We start from the raw sequence: 13,410 nt of genomic DNA on the forward strand, positions 1-13,410 counted from the left end.
CCACAGAAATAGTGTTTTAAACTTTTCCAAGCCCTGAGATTGCCCATATTGGAGAGGAGTCACTGATATATGACAGAGGAACTGGAAAATTGGGATTTATATAAGCGTCAAGTCATCTTTCTTAGCTCTCTCTGTCTCCATTTGCAGTTGAGTCTCTGCCTTCTGCTCCTGTATAAAATACTGTTGGGAGAAGGGTGGCAAGTAGAGGACATGGCACTTTGATTCTCCTGGAATTGTGATTATTACATAAACACACAGTCACTGAATTGAGAAGAACTGCATTTCTACCCTTAAGAAGTACTGGTATATATGGAAATAGGGTAAAAAAAAATGCTCAGGGTCTACCTATATGACATTAAAATGCACCAGAGTTAATTAGTGGGAATAAACCAAAAACAAAAACAGTTAACTCCTCAGCCAATTGCTTGAGTGTAATCTAGCACCCCCTTCTGTGCAGACTGAGTGTTGGCACCCAACAGGTGGTTGCTGCTCAAGGCTCCTCGCTCGTTTCCCCTGGGCCTGTTATTGGGTTCTGTGGGGAAATAGAAACATCTTTGCCATTGATGGACATAGTCTACTTACAAATGGGAGAAAAATAAAGTGCTCTGCCTTTATGCAAAATGATGCTCTTCACCTTTGATGATAATTTACCTGCTTAAATATTGCTGTGGACTGAATGTTTGTGCCCACCCCCAAATTCATATGTTGAAATCCTAACCCCCAATATGATGGTATTAGGAGGCGGGGTTTTTGAGAGGTGATTAGATCACGAGAGTGGAGCCCTCATGATGGGATTACTGCCTTAGAAGAAGCAGCCAGAGGACTGAGGATACAAAGAGAAGTGGGCAGTCTGCAAGCCACAAGAGGACTCTCACCAGAACCAGATCGTGTTGGCACTCTGATCTCAGACTTCCGTCCTTCAGACCTGTGAGAAATAAATGTTTGTTCTTTAAGCCACCCAGTTTGTGATGTTTTGTTATAGCAACCAAGCTAAGACAAATATTTTCATCTGCATTGAGAAGTACTGTATCCAAAGAAAAATTGCCTCATCCAATGATCTTTCAAACTGCTTTGTTAACTAATACTGTATATTTATAATCATCTGAAAACTTGATCCATCAACATTAGACGATTTTGGTGGTAAACTCTGAAGAAGGACCCCAAGAGCGTGTATTTATTTAGAATTATCAGGCAGGGATGACAACTGCATGGATTCCTTTAAATTTGGGGGGCAGGGGGAGGAACAGAGGTTTATCGACCTTAACACTGAGAAAGCCTCAGTCTTGAGCTTCAGCTTCACTACTCAAAAAAAGAACAGAAAGGACCAGGATGTTCTGAAGACACACCTTCCAAGTGGGTATAAATCTGCATGAGTTCAAAGTTTGAAACGTGACCAATGTGCTTTTATTTCGTGAAAGAAGTTATCTACAGAGGTGTCTGTGCCCTTTGGAAGATAGCGTGTAAGGGTTCACATCTGAGAGTATGAGCTGGGAGATAACTGTATTTTCCTCGTATGTGGAAAAGCCAAAGGTTTTACTTTAAGGATGGCTATCAATACACAGTATATAAATTATTTCCAAAGGACACATAATCAATTAATAAGAGTCACAAATTCCCAAATTAATCTCTGGATTGAATAGAGCCAATGATCTGACAACCTCTATAAACTTGATTGTACTTCATAGATGCCTTCTTCGGTGAAAACAAAGATAGCATCATAAAAATTGGCTTTGGCATGATAAACTTTCTTCTATTAAAACACATAAATACAGGGACTTCCCTGGCGATCCAGTGGTTAAGACTCTGTGCTTCCACTGCAGGGGGCACGGGTTCGATCCCTGGTCGGGGAACTAAGATCCCGCATGCCACGAGGTGCAGCCAAAAAACACACATACACACACATAAGGTTTAAGCTATTTTGGGGATTCATGAAGCACTTGAAGACAACTTAGATATCTGAAATGGATCAAGAGGAAGGGAAACTGAGAACAATGCAACTCAGAAACCACAACGTATTTCAACATGAGATTGTGTACAGTGGTTTGTTGTAAGAAATGACCAAAAGCACTTCAACAGATGGTTTTCATTTTAATTCCTTTGTAATCTCGACAAGTCACTCTTTTAACCTCCTGACGGTCTTCTGTGGAGTCCTGTTCTATTGGAGCCATTCATAGATGGCACAGATCAAAAGCCGCCAACTCAGGCCACCAGGAGCGCATGATGGCTAGTTCTCCTGCCAAGCTCTGAGTGTCCTGCTCTCAGCTGACCCGCTTCTGATTGGCGCTGCTCTAGAAGGGACTCCCGATTCTCCATAAATCCCACTCTACCATCAAGGGGTTCCCACCCTCTTTCAACCCTGAACCTGGCCAGGGTGTGTCCTTCCTCCTCGGATAGAGGCTGTACCTCAGCAAGACTTGGGCATCTGTTAGGATCCAAGCCAAGGGAAGCATTAGGCAGGTAAGTGTTAAGGCTGAGAATAAGGCAAAGCAAGTGTTTGCAGCCCATAGAACGGAGAGAAGATGAGTCTAACCATAGCCCCGCTGCTGACTCAGGGTCTCTTGGCCCCATCCTCACATCTACTTCCAGCTCTATCTGTCTGAATGGTCTTAGGTCCAACTGGTCTCTTAAATGTAGTCAGGGAATACAGAGTATATGAGGGGGGCAGTGGTGACTTAACAACCTGGGCGTCTTGTTCGCCAGTCTCCAAGGAAACTGTAATGGGGACAGCAAGGATGCACACTCTTCTTTTTCAGGAACCTGTCCCCCTCCACCCCCATAAAACATGCTTTTTATTTACTTCCTCCTTCTCATCCTAACCAGAGAGAACCAGGTTGCATCTCCTGTGAGGTATTTATGCCCCAGTTTTAAAACGGGGGTGGGGATGAGGTTTGATTTGTCCTGTACCTCTCCTGCACGCCCTCAAGTGGGCAGAGAACACTGGTTATGGGACAGATTTACTGGCCTGGTGTGGAAGCTCATCCCTCCTTGGAGCCTTGGGATACCAGGCCTCAGGAGCAGTTAGTAGTGGGACATGCCACCAGTCACCTCTGCTGGAAGCTCGAGCCCTTGAGCCTGAGAAGCACTGGGAATTCTTTGTTTCTTCTGAAGTACAAATATCAGTGTGGGAGGGAAATGACCAAAGAACGTGATTGAGGGCGACTCAAAAGATGTTCTCTGGAGAACACGAGGACTGAAAGTGAATCCCTGTCATTGAGTTAATGTAATGAAGGAGAACACGAGAGGCACCAACCAACCAATCAACCAACCAACCTAGTGAAGGGGAAGGGTTACAAAGAGAGGAGAAAGTCCCAAGCTTGTGATGAGATTGTGTGGAAGAAGGCCTGGTGACACAGGGGCCATCCATGCTGGTGACAGTGAGATGACAACAGGGCAGTTTCACACTGTTTGGGGTTTTATATGTTTTTCCATCTCTCTTCTTTTGCCTTCCCCTCCCTCTCAGTTTCCTTTTCGGCTTTAGGCACCCACGGCAAGCCTCGTGTCCTACACAAGAATGAACAGAAAGAGCCGTTGTTGCAGGTGGATTCTTCTGTTCGGAAGCGGTGGTTTGGTGTGTACTTTTGGTTTAAAACTGGTCTCTTTCCCACACATACAGAGTAAATCCCCACCTGCTTCAGTGAGCACGAGCTTCTGTAATTGGCCTGGTGAAACCTTCCCTGGGTGACACTGGCCGGACTCTCTGTCACATTCAAACTCATACTCTTTCAGCTTATCCCAACTTTCAAGCATGTGGGTTAAGAAACTGAGTAAGATCTGGTGCTCTGCCTCAAGATGACCCTACTGTTGGGTTGTAATTAATTTCTAACGTGTTTGCCATGACATTTCAATGATTATATTTCTTCATGTATATATCCCTTCTCCCTCTTCGTCATTTATATTAATTGTTTTGGAAGAGCCCAGACAAACTGACTGAGGAGGTTTGAGTCCCAGTGTCTCACAACAAGCACCCTCCAGAGAGAGTCTGTTAGGTTCTGGCGGATAACAGGAAGCCCCCGTGGCCTCGTGGCAGTTTTCACACATCCCTAGAGCCCGCCAGTGGTCAGGGTGAGGCGGGCAGATGCTTCCACACACAGAAAATGGTTCTCAGTGTCCTTCTGGCTGGTGGCACCCCTGAAGCAAAGGCCAGACAGAGACAGCCAACTAGGGCACCATCTTTGTCTTGTATGATACACGTGACTACTTCACTTCTCACTGGCCAAGGAGATGTAGCGGGTCAGAGATTCCAGAGGCTTTCAGAATAGTGAATTTCCTGAGCTTACGTCTTGAGCCATAGAAGTTTGTAGGAACATCTCCATGAACCCATGTCTGAGGCCCATTGTCCAGGGGGACCAAGCTGCTAAGAAGAGCAGGGGTCGGGGGGCTGTTTGGGCAGTTAGAACCAGCCTGTTGTCCTGCAGTCACCCTGGAACAGTGGGTAGCACTCCTGCGCCAGGTCCAAGAGGAGGCCCGCCGAGCAGGGCCTTGTAAGCAGGTGATGTGCATTAAATAAAATGGTTTACAGTGCCCATATCACTGCCCTAGGTCCTCATTTCCCACCATTTAGTTGCCTTTCGAAGGAAGCTGAATTAGAAGAATGAGGTTTAAAAGAATCACCACTTTGGCTCCTCCTCTTGAGGACAGGCCCCCAAGGGGATGACAGGGTGAGGAGAGAGCAAGGAGGATCTTAGGATGAAGGGCGGAGGGTGAAGTCACTGGTGCCGGGACAGTGTTATCGAGTGGGGGCTGCAGGAGGAAGAGGAGGGAAGGAATCATATTTATTAAGCAGCAAAGCCAAGTTCAAGGCTTCAGTTATTCTGTTAAATCTTCACCTCAGCTCTATGAGGCTGGTATTAAGAGCCCCATGTCAAAGAGAATGGGTTAACTCAGAGATGAAGGTGGGGTCAGACACGTTAAGTCAACTGCCAAGGTCACAGGGGCAGTAGATGGCCCTGCCCCGAACTGACCCAGCTCTGTCCAGCCAGGTCAGCTGTTTCTCCAATTTTACAGGGAATCAGAATCACCACAGGAGCTTGGAAACCATGTGGTTGCAGGCCTCCACACCAGAGGTCCTGATTTCTGGGGCCCAGGACTCTGCATTTCTGAAACTAGCCCAAGTGCTTCTGAAGCAGCTGCTCTGCAGAGCCCCGTTTGGGAAGGGCCACATCTTCCTTTGGGATACCAGGGACTGTTAACTCAGGGATCACTTCAGCAAAGAAAGCCAGAACCCCCAGGTATGCTCAATTTCTCTTTCTCCTTCTGTGTATAACCCTCAGCACTCTTAACCCACTGCTTGGAAATGGAGCTGCACTTCAGCTCAAATTGCTTCCCATTAGGCACTTGTTTTCAGGAGGGATATAATCGAACCGTACAGGATTGGCAGTTCTGTTCAGGGCTGAAATGTGAAGACAGTTTGGGCAAGCACACTTAGCAGATTTGGGTAGAGACAGAGGCAGGTGGACAACTGATGCGCAGTCCCGTGAGTCCTGACCAGTAGAGCTGCTGCTTGTGTTCACGATTTAAAGGATGTCTTGACTGTAATTTTCCTAGTATCTGACTGAATCGGACACTGACTGTGGTTCTACGTATACGGTGCAGAGTGCCACCTAATGGAACCTCATGGGTGTTGCCGGTCTGCTACTGAGACCCTTGGCTAGGTCTCCCAAGTGGGGTGTGGGAAGAAAATATAAGAATAGATATAATCATCTTTTAGAAAGTGTGTCTGTGGCTATTTTATCATATACCCAGTGTATTAATACAGAAATAGGTAGGGCTGTGTGTTCAATGTTGTTTATTGATGAGACGGCAATGTCAAAAATATTGGAGACCACAGACTATCAAATCTTTGTTTTGACCACTTATTTCCATTGCTTTGATTTGGTGTCTCAAGATGGGGCTGGCCGTGCATCGCCCTTTGCACGTGCAGGCATAGATGAAAAACCTGAGTTAACCGGGTGAGCGGCCTTCTTTTCCGTACGACACATTTCCTCTTTTCATACAGCATGGCCCCCATGTTAAACCGTGGTTTTTGTAGCAATGACACCCTCTTAGCATCTCCCTAGTGCCCTCTGTCGCTCTCTCGATTCCAGTCTCACTCACTGAGCACGCTCTCGCTCTATCCGATTTCTGAATAATCTAACTACTAACTGTTCTCCTCCACCACCCCCTCATCCCCACCCCAGCCCATAAATGGCATCTTTAAAGCCTGCTGTAATTTAATAGTTTGAGGATTAGCCGTCTTTTTCATCCTACTTAACTGTGAGTTCATGAAAACTGTCTCTGGGTGGGCACGATGCTTGGGGTCTTCATGCCCGCTTCCCACAGGCAGCATTAAGCAAGTCAAAGATGATGGAATGCTCACTTGCTATTATACATGTATAGAACATTCCTCATACCGTGAATATTTTTAATCTTTTTCTTCTAGCATACAGTATCTGGGAATTTTCTTCTGCTAGCCGTTTCTGCTGTGTATAAAGTTTATGCTCAACATTTCATGTATTATATTCATATATTAAAATTTTTTTAATTTAAAGGGTGATACTTAGTTAGCTCTTCCATGCATTACGTATTCTCAATCACTATTTGGTCTCCTCTTGTTTTCTTTGAATTTAAGTCCATCAGACTTTCCAGAAATGTCTCAGATACCCAGAGTTCATTTCTGTAGGCTTTTTATTAAATATATTTTTTTCATTTTCCATAATCTTTCTACCATGAGAACGCTGACCACTTCCTGCTTAAAACTTATCAGAGGAAAGTCCCTTTTTCTTGATCCAAGTTCCCATATTTCCCTAGTTCTGCTTTTTCCTGTGATCCTGCAAGAAGAAGAAGAAAAGCCAGAAGTATGAAGGAGTGCCATGTTCATTTGCATAGGACCCTGTGATGCTTCTTTACCTCCAAGAATCAGAATTGAGTTCTTCCCGTTCTTACCCCTCCCCACCTTCTCCTGATATTTCCACTGACTCTAGGTATAATTGGTTTTCTCCATTGTCACACGTGAGTTTACATTTTTCCTGATATAGCCTGTTTTCATAAAACTTCTTTTAGAAAGTTCTGTTGAGAGAGACCATACTGAGGTTTATATACAAAAGTATAAAGTGCTTTCTTCCGAGAATGTGATGGGCAGGGTTGATCTCTCCCTAAGCGGCGCTGGACACCAAAGTTGCACCAAGTCCAGCCTTGGTGAAGTTCACTTGGAAATTTAGGATTCCATTTAGAAAGGGAAGTTTTCAGAGTTGTTGGGGTCTGCGGGAAGCCTGGTTACTTACACCTCTCTCCAGCTGAGCAATACACACCGGCGTCAGGTGGGGGTTAAGACCCAGCATTTGCTAAATTTGATGCCCATAGCTTGCGTTTGTCGTCTTATAACTCTCCAATCCCTCTGGCTCCATTGAGTTGCTCCGCCCAGCTACAGCTAGAAAAGAAGAAGGAATACGAGCTTTCAACCCAGAGCGAGGGCGCCCTGCCTCAGGGCGGTAGAAACAAGGAGGGGGTGTGCTCTGCTCTGCTCGGGCTGCCCCTAGAGAACAAGAGCCAGGAGGAGACTGGAACAAACAGGCGCAGTGACCATTTCCCCACTGTCGCCAATCCGACAAGTCGTTCTGTCTCCCGTGAGAAGCGTAGGAAGGGGTGAAAGGAAAGAAGGTCTAGTCACCATCCTTCCCCATTTCAGGAGTTGATGTCACAGTGTAAAGAGAAGAGAAAACTCCTTCCAAAGTGCCATTCTGAATCAATGATAAATGAGTAAAATCTCAATTAAATGAACTATACTAATAAATTAGTCTGTAAAACGTCAGGCCGTGCTTGGATTCATGAAATGAAGAAGACTCTTCTTTTAAAAGCCTAAGACCAAAACTTACAGGTTTCTCATCCTTGCAGGAGATAGAGAGTCCTTACCTTCAGGGGCGCTAGAGGTATCATTTCTAAGACTCTATATTATTGATTGGGTTCCATAATTTCAGCATTTATGAGATAGTGTAGGATGTAGTTATTTAGAATTTGTATTCTGCGTTATATTGATGTAGTATTTAGAAGCTGTCAGTTGTACTCATTCACTCATTCACTCATTCATTCATTCATTTTATTCAGGCAGTCAATAAATACTATTGTGTGCACACCATGGACCAGGCATGGTGCTAGGGGCTGAGGAGACCCTGGTGAGCAAAAATAGAAATATTCCCTGTTTCCCCAGAGCTTATTCAGAAACTCATCAATCAGATAGTCATGTTGAGGGGGATTCAAGTGCTTTGAAGGAAAGGAAGAATGTTCTAGAAGATTATGTAATTCTCATGTTACACATCAGAGAACTGAGTCCGATCGGGGAGCAGAAGGCACAGGCTGTCTAAGGAAAGCCACCGAGCTGAGATGTAAAAAATGAGTTAACTGAACAAGACAGCATTGGAAGAGGACCGTATTTGGAGGTAGGACATCACAAGTGTGGCTTAGTAATATTGATTTGGGGAGCTTTCCAATACCCAAACTGGAGATGCTGAGTCAGTAGTTGGCCACAGTCTATGGAGCTAAGAAAGAGAGCTGAGCTAGAGATGCGTAGTTCAAGTCTCCTGCGGCGATGACAGTGACGGACACCTTGTGCAGAAATGATGTAGTCTAGGGACTTGCTATTCAAACAGTGGTCCCTGGACCAACATCGTCAGCGCCTCCTGGGAGTTCCTTAGAAAAGCCCCACTTTGTACCTGATAAATCAGAATCTGAATTTCAGCAACAGACCCAGGTGGTTGCCAGGCATTTTACAGTTTAAGAAGCACTGCCCTTATTAACCTCAGCGCTACTGACAAAGCATTCTTTATTTGGATGAGGTGTCTGTGTGTGTGTGTGGGGGGGAGCTTTTGAGGGGAGAGCTGTCCTGTGCATTGTAGGGTATTTAGCATCCCCAACCTCCACCCACTAGGCGCCAGGAGCATCTCCCCTTCCCTCCCCTCCCCTGGAGTTGTGAAAACTACAAATACTCTGCCAAACGTCCCTTGGGGGACAAGATACACCTCCCCTCAGTTGAGAACCACTGAGCTAAGGGCAAGGTATTTAGTAAATGGCAAGATGACGGGAATTGAGCTTTGAAGAATTCTAATTGTTCGCAGCTGGCAGAAGATGAGCCTGAAAAGGACAATGAAAAGGAGGAGACAGAGATAGAAGAAAATCGAGGAGAGCAGTGTCTAAGAAATCAAGGAAGCAAGGATGATGAGGACGGTGTCACATGCCACTGAGATGAAGACGAGGACTGCAAAGTGTCCATTTAATTGAGAGAAATGGAAGTGACCCTCGGGAAGCTTGTTAGAAATACAGAGTCTCAGGTCCCCCCCCGAAACCTCCTGAATCAGAATCTACCTACGTTTGAACAAGAGCCCCAGGTCCCCAGGCGATTCCTACACACACATTAAAGTCTGCTAACAGAGACTTAGGTAAGTCTTTAAGCTAGTTTAGTAGTGAAGGAGAGGAAACAAGATGCTGTGCAATTGTATTTACAACCGGTTTGCTACATGTGACTGCCTTAAATATACTTAGTGTCTATAAATAGATTTAAAGGAACCACACATGGTTGAACATGTCACATATTTAAACAGGAAAGTGCAATTTCCAAACTCATAAATCAGAACTCTGGTTGAACTCCTGTTTTCAAGGTACTTGATGGCTTCAGAATTTCATGATTTTATTAAAGTCTCAAGTACAGCCGTTACTTTATACTTTCATGCAGGCGGTTAGTGCCCATGAACAAATGAACATGTGTTTGCAACTAATTGGCTTTCATAAAAGAAGAATATTTAGTATAGTTTGGTGTAAACAGAATCTTAATATTTTTACTAATTGTTTCTATCCGTGGATGTGCTGTTGACGTGTATTACTCTAGACGGGCGGTTTTCTTTTTCTTTTTTCCCCAATTTTATTGAGACATAATTGGCAAATAAAAATTGTATATATTGAAGGTGTACAATGTGATGGTTTGATATATGTATATATTGTGAAATGATCACCACACATCCATCACCTGAAATAGTTACCAGTGTTGGCAGTGTGTGGTGAGAACACTTAACATCTACCCTCAGCAGATTTCAAGTGTGAAACACAGTTTTCTTAACTGCGATCACCATGCTGTGTATTTGATCCTCGGAGCTTACTCATCTTGTAACTGACAGTTTGTACCCTTTGACTAACATCTTCCCGCTTGCCTTAGTGCCACCCTCACCCCATTCTACTCCCTGATTCTGAGTTTGACTATTTTAGATTCCACCTATAAAGACACCGTACAGTATTTGTCTTTCTCTGTCCGACTTATTTCACTTAGCATAATGCCCTACACGTTCATCCGTGTTGTTCCAAATGGTAGAATTGCTTCATTTTTATGGCTGTATATATATATATATATATATATATATATCTCACATTTTCTTTATCCATTCATCCATCAGTGGACACTTAGGTTTTTTCCATATCTTGACTAGAGTGAACAATGCTTCAATGAACACGGGGGTGCAGATATCTTTTCAAATTAGTGTTTTCGTTTTCTTCGGATAAATACCCAAAACTGGAATTACTGGATCATATGGTAACTCTATTTTTAATTTTCTGAGGAACCTCCGTACTGTTTTCCATAGTGGCTGCACCAATGTACATTCTCACCAACAGTGCACAAGGGTTCCTTTTTGTCTACATCCTCGCCAACACTTGTTATTTCTTGTTTTTTTGATAACAGCCATTCTAGCTGGTATGAGGGGTTATCTCATTGTGGTTTTGATTTGTGTTTCCCCGATGACTACTGATGCCCAGCACCCTTTCATGTACCTATTGGCGATTTGTATGTCTTCTTTGGAAAAACTTCTATTCAGATCCTCTGTCCATTTTTAAGTTGACTGTTTGCTTTTTGCTATCGAGTTGTATGAGTTCCTTATGTATTTTGGATATTAACCCCTAATCAGATGGATGGTTTGCGAGTATTTTCTCCTGTTTTATAGACTGCCTTTTCATTTTGCCGACGTTTTTCTTTGCTGTGCGGTAACTCTTTAGTTTGATGTAGTCCCACTTGCTGATCTTTGCTTTTGTTGCTTGTGCTTCTGGTGTCATATCCAAAAAAACACTGACCAGTGTCAAGGAGGTTTTTTGCTATGTTTTCCTCAAGGAGTTTTATGGGTTTAAGTCCTATATTTAAGGGTTTAATCCATGCAAACACACAGGTGTAAGACGACCCTGTCCCATCAATAACAAGGGCTACAACTGCAGAGAGTCTCAGGCTGGGGACAATACCATGCTATCCCAGAAGGGAGGAGATATTTATTGTGAGACAGTCCTGGTGATTCAGATCTGTTTCCCCACTTGCTACGGTGGTTCTTAATCTTGGCTGTCGTTGAAATTACCTGAGGTTCTTCAAAAATCCCCATGCCTGGGCCCCACCAGTGAAGCTTCTGATTTAATTGGTCTGGGGGAGAGCCTGGGCGTTTGGATTTGAAATCTTGCAGGTGATTCCAATATGCAGGCAACCGGTTCTCAGAGTTGAGCGTGCGTCAGAGTCACCTGAGGGGCTTGTTAAACCTCGGATTGCTGGGTCCCACATCAGTTTCTGATTCGGTAGGTCTGAAGTTGGAGCCTGAGAATTTGCATCTCTAACAAGCTGGGCCCGGGGGCTGCTGATGCTACTGAGTGGTCCTCAAACTTCATTGGCTCTGCGCTCGAGCTCCTGAGTTTCTTGAGTCCTGACATATGCATTTTAAATAAGAGCTAGAAGATCCCGATGTACGTGATCTAGATGCAAAAGCCTTGCAAAGCCGTGCCCTAGGGGGTAAGGTCGCACTGGGAGGCTCAGTCATCTTTGAGATTGTCCTCTGTTTTCTTTCCTTTTCCTTCATTCCCATTCACGCTGACCTTAAGCTCTGTGCCCATTGCCTCGGGGGACATGTGCGGGGTAAGTGAGTTCTTGGGGTTTTGTCTTCTAAAAGCCTAATAGTCTTAGGGGATCATGAGGGGTTTGTGAAGGTAAAGCTACTCAGGGACATCTGGGTCTCCAGGAATGGCAAAAGGCGAGGTTGCTTCTCCGCGTTCTTTTGGAGAGAGAAGCCGAGAGGGAAGGGAATGGGAGGGCTGGGAGGCCTGTTGATTCAGAGAAAAGAGGGGACCTGCCAACTTCATGTGGAAGATGAAGACACACACCCGTGTGTCACTACAGCAGAGCCGGAAACTGTGTACAATTCCTGGGAGGCAAGGGTCTGAGTTAACCTTCGGAAGAGTCAGGTAGGATGAAAGCTCAGGGCTAGAAACGAACTCGAATCATAGAAAATGAAGCTGTCTTTGTGTAGCTAGCAGTTGGTAGACTGACATTCACACCGGATACCTGTTCTACTCTTGGAACATTTTCCACCTGGCAATATTTCTTTCGTAATATGGTTTTGTTTTGTTTTCTCAAAATCTAACTCAGTAAGTGGATTTAGAATAGATACAGGGAAGTCTGAGCTTTATTTCACATCTTTCATAACTTATGAAATTGACACTTCTCTAGCTCATTACTTAGTTAAAATTTTCTATCTATTCCCAAATGGGGAAGCAAAAGCTTCATGGTTTTGCTTTTCTTGCATCTTAAACCTTTGAGACCCATAGGGCAAATTATGAATAAAATTTGTTTTTATTTGGAAGCTTGGATTGTCCTAACCTGAAAGGGCCCCCAAACGAAGAATAAGACCTTTATACATGAGTAAATTTTTTTTTTTTTTTTTTTTTTTTTTTTTTTTGCGGTACGCGGGCCTCTCACTGCCGTGGCCTCTCCCGTTGCGGAGCACAGGCTCCGGACGCGCAGGCTCAGCGGCCATGGCTCACGGGCCCAGCCGCTCTGCGGCATGTGGGATCCTCCCGAGCATCGGCAGGCAAACTCCCAACCACTGCGTCACCAGGGAAGCCCCTATACATGTGTAGTTTATTAACCTTTGCAGCAGTGTAAAATTTTATACTCAATTTATCCCATGTATATCACACAAAAAGGACTCCTCTGCCTGTTTAGGAAGGGAAATACTGGGTAGGGTGCGCCACCTGGTGGCAGGATGGTTATTAACTCCTTTGCCATGGGCTGGGTCTTGCAGAAGTAATTTCTGACCCTGAAGGCGGTTCTGAAGTCCCTTGGAGGTGGCAGATCCAGAAAGGGAGAAACAGAAATGGTTTCCTCCAACTCTAAAAGCCCCACGTTGAGAGAGATGAAGATTGGGAAAAGAGGATTTGAAGGAAAGAGGAAAGAAAGACCAGTTGGGGTGCGGATAGGGAAGAAGGGGTCCTGGGGATTGTGAGGAATCCATTTAAGACCTTCTGGAGTCTTCCTCTCCATACCCAGCCCGAGGCCTCAAACCTAAGAGAATGTTCTCGTGCTTTCAGAGTGCCCTCATCTATGTGAATTAAGTGGCTGTCCCCCAAATCTTTTCGCATGTTCTCAGC

The 13,410-nt window shown here is 44.6% G+C and overlaps 2 protein-coding genes across 9 annotated transcripts in view; both read left to right on the top strand.

The window, feature by feature from the left end:
• The window catches only part of TLR7 (toll like receptor 7), a 35,858-nt gene extending 34,901 nt beyond the window's left edge, over window positions 1-957 (top strand). For all 5 annotated transcript variants that reach the window (XM_024760037.1, XM_024760038.1, XM_024760036.1 and 2 more), the window contains one exon: window positions 1-957. This exon is cut by the window's left edge and continues 3,243 nt beyond it. The gene's annotated coding sequence lies outside the window, so the exon portion shown is untranslated.
• Window positions 1-13,410, top strand: part of LOC112409742 (toll-like receptor 8) — a 144,202-nt gene that overhangs the window by 23,581 nt on the left and 107,211 nt on the right. For 2 of the 4 annotated variants that reach the window (XM_024760045.1, XM_024760048.1), the window contains exon 1: window positions 8,360-9,407. The exons of 1 other annotated variant lie outside the window; for it this stretch is intronic. The gene's annotated coding sequence lies outside the window, so the exon portion shown is untranslated. Of the gene's footprint in view, window positions 1-8,359; window positions 9,408-13,410 lie in introns of those variants that run through there. One more of the 4 variants, XM_024760042.1, reaches the window with a different exon arrangement.

This window comes from Neophocaena asiaeorientalis, unplaced genomic scaffold (assembly GCF_003031525.2).
Source record: "Neophocaena asiaeorientalis asiaeorientalis breed wild unplaced genomic scaffold, Neophocaena_asiaeorientalis_V1.1 scaffold295, whole genome shotgun sequence".
NCBI lineage: Eukaryota > Metazoa > Chordata > Mammalia > Artiodactyla > Phocoenidae > Neophocaena > Neophocaena asiaeorientalis.